Below are 17,081 nucleotides of genomic sequence, written 5' to 3'. Positions count from 1 at the left end.
GTTCTCGATTCTTGACATGATTTTGGGCCATTCACGTTAACTAATAACAATTTCAAATAAAAACACTCAACATTGTTTGGATGTACCCTATATATTCTGCCAATTGCATCTGTTTGGAAAATGCCAGGATGCCCATGAACTGGTTCCTTGTTTACGTCTATGAAATTTTTGCGAAGACACATTTCATGTGTAATACTGAGGCACTTCAGAATATAACAAAGTTATCGCAAAAGTATCAGTTTCGCATAATTTGAAAAAAGCTGTTAACGTAGTTGCTGGTGGTTGTGCTGCTCTTTCCAATACATTTGCTACATTAAAATAAACACGTTGGCCATTCTCAAGATGTACAGCCAAGTGAACAACCGCAGGATGTCTTTCGTGCATTGGAAACGACATAATCCTCTAGACAGCTTCATTGCTACTAATATAGCGCTCCATTTGATACTGAGAAATTTCATCATTTGTATTATCACCAGCAACACCGAAAACTTCCATATCGCTCCCTTTATTTACATACTTGCAAATATATTTAATGGATTTGACAGAATTACAATATTCCACAGTTATATGAGCATTGAATATTTTCGATAATAATGGACAATACGGAACCACCCAACGATTATCAACTTCAACTTCCTGGTTATGCATTCTAATGGTTGCCGTTTTGCCATTATCATTAGGTGATCTACGTCGATACAACGGATATCCGTCATTGCCCGTTATTGTGTCTGAAGTAAATTGCCTTGGGTATCGTTTCGAACACTTTTCATCAATCATACATAGTGAATTCACATTTAGTTCACCGCACGGTCCATGTATCATGTTTTTAATGACAACTTGAAATAATTCAGGATCAGAAGTGTGATCAGTAATTTTAGCTGATATAAGGCTATCGATTTGATCCGGAGTTATTTTATGTACCAGCCAAATTAGTATATGTGCGTGCGGCAATCCACTTTTCTGCCATTCGATGGAGTACATATGGCAACGCACCTCCCCAAATACATATAATTCCACAATTAAATCCATAAGTGCTTTACATTTTTGCCGAAAAACACGCGCAGTAATGTCATGACGATCGGTTGTCGACTGTCCTGCAAATAAATTGTTTTTGATGTCATCCCACTGCGAATTACATGTAAATGTAATGAACAGATCCGGTCGACCGTATTTTCGTACATATCACATTGCGTCTTGTGCATATTCGTTCACATTCCGTGGGCTACCAATATACGAAGATGGCAATATAGTTAAACGTCCGATGTTATTAATATTGGCATCATTCGCTATCGCATCTTGCAAATGAATATATTGTTCAGATCTTAGTTTTGCTTGGTTGAAACGAATAAAATTAAGACATTCTGTTTCTATGTTGGCATACATATCAACGATGTACTGATGATATAGTTTAACACATCTCAAGATATAATTTTGTTCTTGTGGACGAACCATCAATCGATGCGAATAAAAATTCATGGCCCTAACTTTTTTCTGTACATGTAGACCTGAAAATAAGTGCAAACTGTGACTTAAGAAATTTATACAAATGATGAAATGTCAACATACTGAAAGTATTATTTACCTGTTCGTGGATCAATCATTGTTATATTGATATGGTAGCCATCGTCACATTTCCAATGCAATATTGGGTATTGTAATGCGTCGTAACTACGATGAAGTTCCGAAACACGTTGCAATTGCTCATTTCTGATGATCCAATGATATGAAAAGAACCTACTTGCCATTCAATAGAGTGTTATATTTGTCAAACAAAAGTACTTGGCGTTGGAAGATCAAGAAAGTAACCTATGCCAGCGTACCTACAGTGACATAACCAGTACTACATTCAACGGCAGTTGCGGATCCAGTTCCATTGTCAACAGTAATATCTGAGTGCGGGGAATCAAGTTGTACTGAATTTCGCATGGGAAACGAGAGAAACGTTCTGTCACAAGCACAGCTTAATGATTGGATAAGAGATTTGGAACTATCCAAGGAAAAGGCCGAGATCCGCACTTCCCGTATGCAACAATTTAAATTTGTGTCATCCGATGTTAAGATGATATATTGTAGAACTCGTCACGAACCATTTTCCAAACACTATACCAAGAAAGACAGTATATGCTACTGCAACGACATTCCTGGTTTATTCAAATATTTTGGTCAAACATATGATTCAAAAGAGTGGCGATTGTTCAAAGACAGCAATAAACTGAGTTTGAAGGCTGTATTATTGCATATTGCTAACAAAAAGCCTTCTATACCGATCGCACATGCAGTAAGTACAAAGGAAACCTACGAGGAAATGCAAAAACTACTCAAATTTATCAAATATGAAGAGCATGATTGGAAAATATGTTCTGATCTCAAAGTCGTTGCAATGCTATGCGGTCTACAAAGTGGCTAGACCAAGCACTGCTGCTTCCTCTGCAAGTGGGATAGCCGAGCTCGTAAGGACCACTACGTCAGAAAGGATTGGCCGGAAAGAGTCGAGTTTACCGTTGGTGTGGATAAGATCAAATACAACCTTCTTGTCAAGAAAGAGAAAATCATACTTCCACCCTTACACATCAAGCTCGGTCTCATTAAAAACTTTGTTAAGGCTTTGGACAAAGAAGGCGAAGCATTCGACTATTTGAAAAAAAATTTTCCAGATATTTCTCAAGCCAAGATAAAGGAAGGTATTTTTGTTGGACCACAAATAAAAAAGTTGATCAACAATAATCAATTCAAAGGAATACTCTCATCAGTTGAGGCAGCAGCGTGGGAATCCTTTGAAAAGGTCGTTGCTTCTTTTCTCGGTAGACACAAAAGCCCTAACTAAGAGCAGATAGTGAACGACTTAATCAATAATTATGCGAAAATTGGTAAATATTAAAGGCTTATTAAAATAAACTTCCAAAATTCTATAACTTGTTTACCTAACTAATATTTTCTTTCCAGGCGTAAATATGTCTTTAAAAATTCACTTTCTGCACTCATATTTGAGCTTTTTTCCGGCAAATCTTGGCGACGAAAGTGACGAATATGGCGAAAGGTTTCATCAGCAAATAAAATTAATTGATAATCGATATCAAGGATTCTGGGACGTCGCAATGATGGGTTATTACTGCTGGTTTCTCATAAGAGAAACCGATCCTAAACTGAATAAGCGTCAAAGTAGAACACATAATTATTTCGACTACATAATAAAATCAAATTAAGATAAAGATTGTTAGAATATAGTAAAAACATAAATATATTTAAAAAAAAGTTAAAAATATGGGTAAATTCATTCATAAATTAAACTTTTAACTAAATAGAAACAGAGCATAGCTAGATATTTCACTCTTCTTTATACCATACATACGTTTTGAGATATACGTTGAAATTGCGCAACCTGGGTATTTTTATTTGATCGCTTATAACTTACGCAGTTTTGCATCGATTTTCTTCGATAATAGCTTATTTTTTCTAATTAAACAGAGCTTTACGTAAATAAAAAATATCTGGAGAAAAAGTTGTGGTTTTGGAATGCTGCCCTCGCAAAGAGTAATTTTTTTCATATTTTTTCATAAAAAATTTAAAAATCTGAAATGATAAGCTAATATCTCGAAAACTATCTGGTTGAGCAGAAAACAATGTATGATGCATTTATAGCAAATTTTACTGCCTTTCCGATTCTGTAATTTTTTTGCAATTGCTTGACCCCTTCGTGAGATATACGTAATTAAAGGGAGCCATCTTTTTGGTTTTTTCGAATAACGGTAAATTGCAAATATCTCAAAAACGGTACCATAGAATCAAAAACGAACTCAATTTTCGAAATTAGGGGTGGTTTTACATACGAATTTTATATCGGCGTCTCTGGTAAATTTTGGCCGTCGACCAGTGTAATTTTTAAAACTATAGAATGAATACTTTTATGATTCAGATTGATTGGGACAATCCTGTTTAAGTAGTTACCTTAAACATAGGCATAAAATTATCTCTAATAATGTTAGTAGCACCAAAAGAAGTCATTTGAAATGCTGAATTGTATTGTTGAATATGACTCAAAAAGTACTTCGGATTTTCAGAAGTCCCAAAAATTAATGAAGACAATGGTTCGGGTGGAGTTTCTAATGCTGGCAATCTCACTTTGCCATTAGCACAACACATGCCGGGCGTTTCACCTGGAAATTTAGCCGCATCACAATGTGGACCATATTGCGTCCATTATTCCAATATATCCGTACATACTGTAATCAATCTAACTGTTGTAATTAAAAGCAGCACGCATAATTTCAGGTACAAGAGATCCATTTCGTGCATTACGTTCACGCTGCGATGCATTAGCTTGTGCTCGTCCATCTGGAGTCTGTGATCGCCTTTGTAATGCCGCAGCATATGCATGACGCATTCGGCGACCTATATTTCCTCGTGTGGGTCGTGGCATTTTTCTTTCAATTAAAAAATAATAAACTAAATTTAAAAAAATGTCTACATTAATAGTGGTATGTGTTTTTATGTTTTTTCAAATAAGGAAACACACATGCATTCGTGTAATTCACTTCAACAGTTCAAAACTTACCGTTTTTTGCTCGGAAATTCGCTTTGCGCTATATTTCTTCTTTTCACAAATTCACACAAACTTCAATAATTATTAAACAAAAACACTATTTGCATTTTTATGTAATAATTTGCACCGCGGTAATTTCGGACACTACTGAACGTATTGGGCTGCTTTGTTTATTCTGCTAACGAATGGTGTTGAGGCCAAAGAAAACGCTCCAGCGATGTTTACACTCCAATGTCATTTATTCTCCTAATTTGAATTTTCTTAATGCTAAGAGCCAAAGCTCTATATACATATCTATACAAAATATTCATGCATTTCTCTATGCAAATTGTTCGATGTCTTTTCAAAGCATACTTTGTTTGTCGATCTGCCTGCTACACACATGTTGATATAAATATAATGCAAGTAAGTTTGTAGGTGGGAATAATAAGTAAGCTAGTTAAAGCTGGAGACATTGGTGCTTTATCGGTAACCGTATCGGCAACCTTATAACAGCTGATTCGACAAATCTTATGAGAATCAATGCAATCGATTATTGGTGCCGCTAAGGTCGTAACCGTATCGTAGCCAACCAATTGGGTTTTGGTTTACCGTCGTAACGATAAACAGCTGATTACGTTAGGGATTCGGATACAGCGATACGACATACGGCACCAATGACTCCAGCTTAAGACGAAAGTACATAAATTTTGAGAGCGAAAGAGCGTAGCTAAGTAGGTAACATAGGGTTTAGTAAATAATTAAACTATTATTGATGTATGTTAATATGAAAACGTATAATCCGCTGGCTAAGTGGGATTAATCTGGCCAAACAAATGGGTTTTTGGTGTGTTTTTCAAAATAATTTCACCATACATTGAGCGCTTTTCAGCGCCTTCAGGTAAAAAGATTATATTGTTATGTGATTGAATATACCATTTTAACTGGTTGTAGTACATAAGAATGCAATCTCTTAACCTGAAGGCGAGTTCCCAATTGGTCTATATCTCGAGTCCTTAGATACCCAACGAAAAGAACAACTTACAATGGATACTCATGTGGTTCAAACACATCCTAGGGTTATCCGGGTCCACGTTTTGGTCTATATCTCGAGACCCTAGTCACGGAGGGGCATGCAAAATAATCTATACTATAGCATTCACCAACAGCTTCCATTTGCTACCCATATTGTACAAACACATTCTAAAGTTATCCGGGTCCACGTTTTTGTCTATATCTCGAGACCCTAGTCACGGAGGGGCATGAAAAATAATCTATACTATAGCAATCATCAACAGCTCCCATTTGCTACCCATATTGTAACAACACATTCTAAAGTTATCCGGGTCCACGTTTTGGTCTATATCTCGCGACCCTAATCAGGGAGGGGCATGAAAAATAATCTATACTATAGCAATCATCAACAGCTCCCATTTGCTACCCATATTGTACAAACACATTCTAAAGTTATCCGGGTCCACGTTTTTGTCTATATCTCGAGACCCTAGTCACGGAGGGGCATGAAAAATAATCTATACTATAGCATTCATCAACAGCTCCCATTTGCTACCCATATTGTACAAACACATTCTAAAGTTATCCGGGTCCACGTTTTTGTCTATATCTCGAGACCCTAGTCACGGAGGGGCATGAAAAATAATCTATACTATAGCAATCATCAACAGCTCCCATTTGCTACCCATATTGTACAAACACATTCTAAAGTTATCCGGGTCCACGTTTTTGTCTATATCTCGAGACCCTAGTCACGGAGGGGCACGAAAAATAATCTATACTATAGCAATCATCAACAGCTCCCATTTGCTACCCATATTGTACAAACACATTCTAAAGTTATCCGGGTCCACATTTTGGTCTATATCTCGATACCCTAGTCACGGAGGGGCATGCAAAATAATCTATACTATAGCAATCATCAACAGCTCCCAGTTGCTACCCATATTGTAACAACACATTCTAAAGTTATCCGGGTCCACGTTTTTGTCTATATCTGGAGACCCTAGTCACGGAGGGGCATGAAAAATAATCTATACTATAGCAATCATCAACAGCTCCCATTTGCTACCCATATTGTACAAACACATTCTAAAGTTATCCGGGTCCACGTTTTTGTCTATATCTCGAGACCCTAGTCACGGAGGGGCATGAAAAATAATCTATACTATAGCATTCATCAACAGCTCCCATTTGCTACCCATATTGTACAAACACATTCTAAAGTTATCCGGGTCCACGTTTTTGTCTATATCTCGAGACCCTAGTCACGGAGGGGCATGCAAAATAATCTATACTATAGCAATCATCAACAGCTCCCATTTGCTACCCATATTGTACAAACACATTCTAAAGTTATCCGGGTCCACGTTTTTGTCTATATCTCGAGACCCTAGTCACGGAGGGGCATGAAAAATAATCTATACTATAGCATTCATCAACAGCTCCCATTTGCTACCCATATTGTACAAACACATTCTAAAGTTATCCGGGTCCACGTTTTTGTCTATATCTCGAGACCCTAGTCACGGAGGGGCATGAAAAATAATCTATACTATAGCATTCATCAACAGCTCCCATTTGCTACCCATATTGTACAAACACATTCTAAAGTTATCCGGGTCCACGTTTTCGTCTATATCTCGAGACCCTAGTCACGGAGTGGCATGAAAAATAATCTATACTATAGCAATCATCAACAGCTCCCAATTTGCTACCCATATTGTAACAACACATTCTAAAGTTATCCGGGTCCACGTTTTTGTCTATATCTCGAGACCCTAGTCACGGAGGGGCATGAAAAATAATCTATACTATAGCATTCATCAACAGCTCCCATTTGCTACCCATATTGTACAAACACATTCTAAAGTTATCCGGGTCCACGTTTTTGTCTATATCTCGAGACCCTAGTCACGGAGGGGCATGCAAAATAATCTATACTATAGCAATCATCAACAGCTCCCATTTGCTACCCATATTGTACAAACACATTCTAAAGTTATCCGGGTCCACGTTTTTGTCTATATCTCGAAACCCTAGTCACGGAGGGGCATTAAAAATAATCTATACTATAGCAATCATCAACAGCTCCCATTTGCTACCCATATTGTACAAACACATTCTAAAGTTATCCGGGTCCACGTTTTTGTCTATATCTCGAGACCCTAGTCACGGAGGGGCATGAAAAATAATCTATACTATAGCATTCATCAACAGCTCCCATTTGCTACCCATATTGTACAAACACATTCTAAAGTTATCCGGGTCCACGTTTTTGTCTATATCTCGAGACCCTAGTCACGGAGGGGCATGCAAAATAATCTATACTATAGCAATCATCAACAGCTCCCATTTGCTACCCATATTGTAACAACACATTCTAAAGTTATCCGGGTCCACGTTTTTGTCTATATCTAGAGACCCTAGTCAGGGAGGGGCATGAAAAATAATCTATACTATAGCATTCATCAACAGCTCCCATTTGCTACCCATATTGTACAAACACATTCTAAAGTTATCCGGGTCCACGTTTCGGTCTATATCTCGAGACCTTAGTCACGGATTGGCATGAAAAATAATCTATAATATAGCATTCATCAACAGCTCCCATTTGCTACCCATATTGTACAAACACATTCTAAAGTTATCCGGGTCCACGTTTTTGTCTATATCTCGAGACCCTAGTCACGGAGGGGCATGAAAAATAATCTATACTATAGCATTCATCAACAGCTCCCATTTGCTACCCATATTGTACAAACACATTCTAAAGTTATCCGGGTCCACGTTTTTGTCTATATCTCGAGACCCTAGTCACGGAGGGGCATGAAAAATAATCTATACTATAGCATTCATCAACAGCTCCCATTTGCTACCCATATTGTACAAACACATTCTAAAGTTATCCGGGTCCACGTTTTTGTCTATATCTCGAGACCCTAGTCACGGAGGGGCATGCAAAATAATCTATACTATAGCAATCATCAACAGCTCCCATTTGCTACCCATATTGTACAAACACATTCTAAAGTTATCCGGGTCCACGTTTTTGTCTATATCTCGAGACCCTAGTCACGGAGGGGCATGAAAAATAATCTATACTATAGCATTCATCAACAGCTCCCATTTGCTACCCATATTGTACAAACACATTCTAAAGTTATCCGGGTCCACGTTTTTGTCTATATCTCGAGACCCTAGTCACGGAGGGGCATGCAAAATAATCTATACTATAGCAATCATCAACAGCTCCCATTTGCTACCCATATTGTACAAACACATTCTAAAGTTATCCGGGTCCACGTTTTTGTCTATATCTCGAGACCCTAGTCACGGAGGGGCATGAAAAATAATCTATACTACAGCATTCATCAACAGCTCCCATTTGCTACCCATATTGTACAAACACATTCTAAAGTTATCCGGGTCCACGTTTTTGTCTATATCTCGAGACCCTAGTCACGGAGGGGCATGCAAAATAATCTATACTATAGCAATCATCAACAGCTCCCATTTGCTACCCATATTGTACAAACACATTCTAAAGTTATCCGGGTCCACGTTTTTGTCTATATCTCGAGACCCTAGTCACGGAGGGGCATGAAAAATAATCTATACTATAGCATTCATCAACAGCTCCCATTTGCTACCCATATTGTACAAACACATTCTAAAGTTATCCGGGTCCACGTTTTTGTCTATATCTCGAGACCCTAGTCACGGAGGGGCATGCAAAATAATCTATACTATAGCAATCATCAACAGCTCCCATTTGCTACCCATATTGTACAAACACATTCTAAAGTTATCCGGGTCCACGTTTTTGTCTATATCTCGAGACCCTAGTCACGGAGGGGCATTAAAAATAATCTATACTATAGCAATCATCAACAGCTCCCATTTGCTACCCATATTGTACAAACACATTCTAAAGTTATCCGGGTCCACGTTTTTGTCTATATCTCGAGACCCTAGTCACGGAGGGGCATGAAAAATAATCTATACTATAGCATTCATCAACAGCTCCCATTTGCTACCCATATTGTACAAACACATTCTAAAGTTATCCGGGTCCACGTTTTTGTCTATATCTCGAGACCCTAGTCACGGAGGGGCATGCAAAATAATCTATACTATAGCAATCATCAACAGCTCCCATTTGCTACCCATATTGTAACAACACATTCTAAAGTTATCCGGGTCCACGTTTTTGTCTATATCTAGAGACCCTAGTCAGGGAGGGGCATGAAAAATAATCTATACTATAGCATTCATCAACAGCTCCCATTTGCTACCCATATTGTACAAACACATTCTAAAGTTATCCGGGTCCACGTTTCGGTCTATATCTCGAGACCTTAGTCACGGATTGGCATGAAAAATAATCTATAATATAGCATTCATCAACAGCTCCCATTTGCTACCCATATTGTACAAACACATTCTAAAGTTATCCGGGTCCACGTTTTTGTCTATATCTCGAGACCCTAGTCACGGAGGGCCATGAAAAATAATCTATACTATAGCAATCATCAACAGCTCCCATTTGCTACCCATATTGTACAAACACATTCTAAAGTTATCCGGGTCCACATTTTGGTCTATATCTCGAGACCCTAGTCACGGAGGGGCATGCAAAATAATCTATACTATAGCAATCATCAACAGCTCCCATTTGCTACCCATATTGTAACAACACATTCTAAAGTTATCCGGGTCCACGTTTTTGTCTATATCTGGAGACCCTAGTCACGGAGGGGCATGAAAAATAATCTATACTATAGCAATCATCAACAGCTCCCATTTGCTACCCATATTGTACAAACACATTCTAAAGTTATCCGGGTCCACGTTTTTGTCTATATCTCGAGACCCTAGTCACGGAGGGGCATGAAAAATAATCTATACTATAGCAATCATCAACAGCTCCCATTTGCTACCCATATTGTACAAACACATTCTAAAGTTATCCGGGTCCACGTTTTTGTCTATATCTCGAGACCCTAGTCACGGAGGGGCATGAAAAATAATCTATACTATAGCAATCATCAACAGCTCCCATTTGCTACCCATATTGTACAAACACATTCTAAAGTTATCCGGGTCCACGTTTTTGTCTATATCTCGAGACCCTAGTCACGGAGGGGCATGAAAAATAATCTATACTATAGCAATCATCAACAGCTCCCATTTGCTACCCATATTGTACAAACACATTCTAAAGTTATCCGGGTCCACGTTTTTGTCTATATCTCGAGACCCTAGTCACGGAGGGGCATGAAAAATAATCTATACTATAGCATTCATCAACAGCTCCCATTTGCTACCCATATTGTACAAACACATTCTAAAGTTATCCGGGTCCACGTTTTTGTCTATATCTCGAGACCCTAGTCACGGAGGGGCATGAAAAATAATCTATACTATAGCATTCATCAACAGCTCCCATTTGCTACCCATATTGTACAAACACATTCTAAAGTTATCCGGGTCCACGTTTTTGTCTATATCTCGAGACCCTAGTCACGGAGGGGCATGAAAATAATCTATACTATAGCAATCATCAACAGCTCCCATTTGCTACCCATATTGTACAAACACATCCTAAAGTTATCCGGGTCCACATTTTGGTCTATATCTCGGGACCCTAGTCACGGAGGGGCATGCAAAATAATCTATACTATAGCAATCATCAACAGCTCCCTTTTGCTACCCATATTGTACAAACGCATCCTAAAGTTATCCGGGTCCACATTTTGGTCTATATCTCGAGACCCTAGTCACGGAGGGGCATGAAAAATAATATATACTATAGCAATCATCAACAGCTCCCATTTGCTACCCATATTATACAAACACATTCTAAAGTTATCCGGGTCCACGTTTTGGTCTATATCTCGAGACCCTAGTCACGGAGTGGCATGAAAAATAATCTATACTATAGCATTCATCAACAGCTCCCATTTGTTACCCATATTGTACAAACACATTCTAAAGTTATCCTGGTCCACGTTTTGGTCTATATCTCGAGACCTTAGTCACGGATTGGCATGAAAAATAATCTATGATATAGCAACCATCAACAGCTCCCATTTGCTACCCATATTGTACAAACACATTCTAAAGTTATCCGGGTCCACGTTTTGGTCTATATCTCGAGACCCTGGTATCTGATTCTAAAAATTTCAAAACGCAAACCAACTACTGAATAGTCAGAACAAAGCCTAAAAATTTGGTTTGGATATGTTAGCCCGTTCTTGAGTTATAAAATCACAACGAAAAATGGCATTCATTTTTATATATATATAGATATATATATGTATGTATGTACATATATAGTAATTGCATGAAGAATTACATAAAATACTGAGGAGGAAAACACGTTCTTGAGATTGCATAAAATAATCATGAACAAAAATGCAAAAACAAAAACTGCACCAACAACATTTTCATGACCAAACAACTTTGGTAACTGCAAGTGGGAACGAAAAACTACAGGAAAACAGGAAAAGTGGGCGACAAGGTGGCATAAAAATTCAAGACAAAATGAAGAAGACCAATGAAATAAAAAAAAAATAAAAACACAAACATACAAGTAATACAAAAGCGAAACCGGAGGAAGCTCATCCAAAATAGAGCAGGATTTCGATTCGATCCTTAATCGATTTCATCGATCTTTTTTTAGAAATGTAGAATCGTTTTTTTTTTTTAAATCGTTCGATTCTTTAGGCATCGAAGTTTTCATCACTATATACTTTACGGACGCTTGAGGAAATACATATTCTGTAATTTTTGTTTTTATAAATTTAGCTTTATTGTATTGGTAGCTTCGAGAGAAAAGATAAAGATGAAGAAATTTCTTCGCACTTCTGCCAAGCAATATATTGAACATGTCTTTATCTATTTTGTGGCATGATATTGTGTTCAGTACGAAGTGAAAACTAATTAATACCACATTTTTTGATTCTAGTAAGCCAATTGAAAGTGACCCTGAATGGGGAATTCAATCTTATAAGTAATCCAAAGATTCGCAGATCTGTTGTCTGTGAAATGCAAATTGTGGGGAAAAAAATGCAAGACAGGTGGAAATACAACCAATTCGTTAAATCACTTGAAGTGGTCATATCCAACGTTGATGGAAATGTCTTCATCAACAGCTCCTATAGAATACTTTTTTTTTAACCTAATAACAACATAAGGAAGTCTCAGTCTGTAGATGAGCGAAAAAAACAACTGGATTGTGCTTTGATTAAAATGATTGACAGATATGCAAACCCTTTAGGATTGTCGAAGATAACGGATTCAGATCTTTTACACAATGCTTAGATCCTCTGTACGTTTGGCCTTCACGAGTAACATTAAGAAAACACTTTTAAATAATATATAAAATCAATACAAAGAGAAGTGGCAATTTTTATGAAATTTCGGTAATTAAATTCCTTATTCGTTTTTATTTTCAATAAGCTAAGAAAATACTTCCATAAAGTTTTTAACTGGAACTACCCAAAGCATGACACAAATTGCCGTATCTTGTCAATTGAAAGTTCCGTATACCTCATTGTTTAAAAAGCTGCAAAACGTATACTGAGAACATGTTACCTTACGTATGTAATAAATACTTTTTATATGACGCTGAACATAGATCGATTATAATGCCTTAAACGAAGCGAGAACATTATACATATTGTAATAATAAGTGTTAAAGAAGAAAGTGTATTGGTTAATGTTCCCAAGGTTGTTTTCCCCACATTTTGAAATAAAAGATTCAAAAAAAACGCAAAAAGTATGACATATAGGTAAAGACTATACTAATTATCTCGCTCCGATGGTAGGATCAAGTGAAGAACCATGTGGCATTCCTTGATGCTTCTAATTTTGTGGGCAGGCAACGAAACGAGAGAGAAACTGTCCAGCTTTATTTGTCGGGAAAAATCGTGTAAATGGTTAAGTACGTAAGCAATTTAAATAAACTTTGTTTGGTTCGATTTAATCGATTAAATCGATTTTTTTCTAGAATCGAATCGAAAAAATCGATTCTTAATTATCGAATCCAGCTCCAATCCAAAACCACTTCTTTCCCGTTTCGGCATTGAGGCAAAGAAGCAAAAGTAAAAACTGGCATTTGATTGCTGCAGGGGAAGGGGCGGGGGGGGGGAGCTAAAAGGGATCTCAAAATATAAAAGTATCTGGAAATCAATTGACGAGTTGGAAGCATCCAGAAGTGCTTATATATGTAAATGTAAAAGTAAATGGCAAGATGCACGATTACATACATACACATACATGGATGTACATACATATGTATGTGTTTATTATGACAGTGCAGATAGAATGAGTTGTTGTAACAGAAATGCTGCAAAGGCTACGCAGATATTCATGAACGCATACAAATGCAATGGGCCAAGAGTGGTTGCTTCACACCCACACACACAGACACATCCGGCACTTATATATGTACATATTTTCTATATTTGTAAAGTTAGGTTGCCCCTTGCTGTTGTGTGTTGTGTCGTCGCTTTCGTTTGTTTCGATGTTTGTACATAAGCAGAAGTTGTTTTCAAGGTCTGGGTCCGCATGTTGCAAGCTGGTTTCGTGCCGCATCTAGACGCTCATTACCAACAATGTTCTGTGTGCATGTTACAGTGCGAGGTGGCTGGATGCGGCAACAACATTCCTGCATTCCTGCTGTGCAACCAACTACAAAGCGCTTGCAGAAATTAACTGGATGAAGTTGTTGTTTGAAATAAAGTTGCGGCGAGTTGTGGCGTGTTGCACCACCGTCTTGCCCTTGGACTTGCACTTGCACTTGAATTTATCACTCGTTTGTTTTTTTGCACATCCGAATGTAACTCGTCGCATACATAAATACCAATTTACATATAAAACAAATGCAAACAATATGTACATGTATATGTAGATATGGGCGCTTGTGATTGTTGCAACATGTGAGCGTATGCAGCAGCAGCAAAGCAACTTCGCCGTCAAACACGTTTCATGCATGATTTTTGGCTACCCGCCTCCCGCTGCTGATGTACTAGCACATTTATTTATTTTAAGCTTCTCGTTTTTAGCGTTTGTTCTACCATCCATACGTATGTAGCCATAGATATGTTTATCCGTATGTACATTTGTATATACGCAGAAGGAGATGAGTTGCAGCCGTGTGACGCTTCCTCTCACTGCACAGCTAGTGTGTGCGTTGCCAACGAATGGACTGTGGAGAAATGGTGTGCTGCATTGTGAAGTTGGTCGAGAGCTTGGAGGGTCGGCTGATGATGATTATGGTTTTATGCCTTTTGCTTCCTGCTTTGGCTGTTGCTTGGACGCACGGATGCACTGACTAAGTGACTAAATGACGACTGGCTGACTGCCTAACTCTGTGGTTCAAGCTCTCTCCCCAAACTCTCAATCTAAATCCATTCCAATTTTTCCTCATAGCTTCATATCGGCTGACTACAAGCGTTGCCTGAACTCATATACACAAAAATATATGCAAGCAAGCACATAATAACGAACATACATATATATGTACATACAAACATTGGTGTATATCTGAATGTATGCACATTGTCCCGTATTTTTTGGTGCGAGGAATGGTGTTGCAGTTGTTTTGTTGTTTGCTATGTAGCGTAATGATGTTGAAGCGGGATATATACATATGTGCATATATACATTTGCATATGTATATTTATATAAATACATATGTAGAGTATACACATGGTACACGTTGTTTTACATTAAATTTTGGTTCTTGCATAATCATGTGATTTTATTTGATTATTTGTATCTAATGCAAATATAAAAATAATTTGGCATCATACAACTCCGAGGAGATTGAGGCCCACGGCGGCCAAATTTAGTTAATCAGAATGTGTCTCCTAATTTGCTCATAGTTATTTGCATATCACAAATCAGTCAGGTAAATTTTTTATAACATTTTTCTCAGGGACCATAATGGTTAAACAGGCCAAGAGACCGTTTCATACTCTCTAAAAGCTTCCCTTGCATTGACTTGCAAGGACATGATATTACTTCAGAAAGGAGTCCCAACCTAAGTTTAAGATTAAAGTTAAAGACTTCATATTGAAAATGGCCTTTAAATCAACCGAAAAACCTTTCCTTAGGCTGAGATTTGTTTCAAATATACGACTCCACCGAAGGTTTTGGATTGAAGGCAAATGAAAAAAACTATGCGGTGTCGCCCTTCGTCAGTGGTTTTGGCAATCACTCTGAGTGCATTTCTGCAATGAAAAGCTTTACAGAGGGATCATTCAAAAACGTTAGCAACGCCCTAACAGGGTGATGATCTTTAGCCGCTTCTATGGAACCCAAAGTAAATTCGTTATTGAGAGATAAAATGTGGGGGATGGGAAAATTGTGGTATATGCGTATGACCTAGCTAATGTTTCAGAGGCAAATTCTCTCAAACTTTAAATTTAAATATTATGGGAATAGTGAAGAGAGTTATAATTATCAGCATAAGTGTGTTCTGGGAATAACGCCAGAAGAAGTTCCGAGAAGAAAACTGAGCGGCGGCTCGCTTAAGAGAGTAGTTTAGTCGGACTTCTAGAACCACAGGCTACTCTAGCACACTAAACAATTACAGTTTTCTTTTTCGAAGCACAGAGCGCTCTGCGACCGCACAAGTTGTGGACTTCATCTTCTTGTTAAACGTTCCCAGCAGGGATGATTAGGTAATGATACCGGTGCTTCGCTATTAACGGCAGCATTATCACCGACGGTTCTAAGTTAAACGATTGGGTTGGAAGAGTGGTCTATTCAAAATTCACTTTCACTTTTTCTATTATATATCTATTTTCCTCATTTTGTATGTAGTCAACATAAATAACATTTTAAACTACAATCATAGCATACTAACTCAATCACTAGTTCAGCCACAAGCCAGTACTATTTTCTCTCCAATATTTGACATTGCTGTCAAAACAGTTTGCCACAATTTAAAGCTTGTGGAATAAATATTTGTACATAACAATCAGAATACTCGGCATTAACAACATTTCTGCATATTTTTGGAAATGCATGCAATGATAAATGTACGAATATATGTATTTCGATACAAGGCGAGCCTAACACCACCGCCAAGGAAGCTGCCACCCACTCATTTGATTAACTCGTTTCGTTCTACAAAATGAAAACGATCCACGAAATATTAGTTTTGATATTTTTACTTTTGTCGCGAGTAATTCAACCGCAAAACTTCCGGGAAGGTAAGAAATAAATTCGTTATCCGAAATTTTGAAACACAAATCGGATATGAGCAAGCCAAGAAGCCTCACATCTTTCGTTTTAAAAACACTCATTTGATATAGACATAAGGGTGAGCTCCCACTTTCTACGACATGGTGTATCTGGGGGAGAAACTCATAGAAAATAAGGGACCGCTGTTTTGACGTAGCTCCCAGGAACACTATTGCCCATTTTCTATGTAAATGCCCCTTCTATCTAGACGAGGTGTGTGGAATCGAAACGGCTTTAAAAATACTACTTGGCTGCCGGGGTCGCAGCCATTACACAATAGTAAGGT

At 37.8% G+C, this 17,081-nt stretch overlaps 1 pseudogene; it reads right to left on the bottom strand.

Annotated features, from left to right (window-relative positions):
* Window positions 1-4,231: 4,231 nt before the first annotated feature.
* LOC137241444 (uncharacterized) overlaps window positions 4,232-17,081 on the bottom strand; it is a 36,296-nt pseudogene continuing 23,446 nt past the window's right edge.

The sequence above is a fragment of the Eurosta solidaginis genome, chromosome 1 (genome assembly GCF_040869045.1).
Source record: "Eurosta solidaginis isolate ZX-2024a chromosome 1, ASM4086904v1, whole genome shotgun sequence".
Taxonomy (NCBI): Eukaryota; Metazoa; Arthropoda; class Insecta; order Diptera; family Tephritidae; genus Eurosta; species Eurosta solidaginis.
Note: the sequence above shows the minus strand (reverse complement) of the source record. Positions and strands in the feature narration are given on the sequence as shown.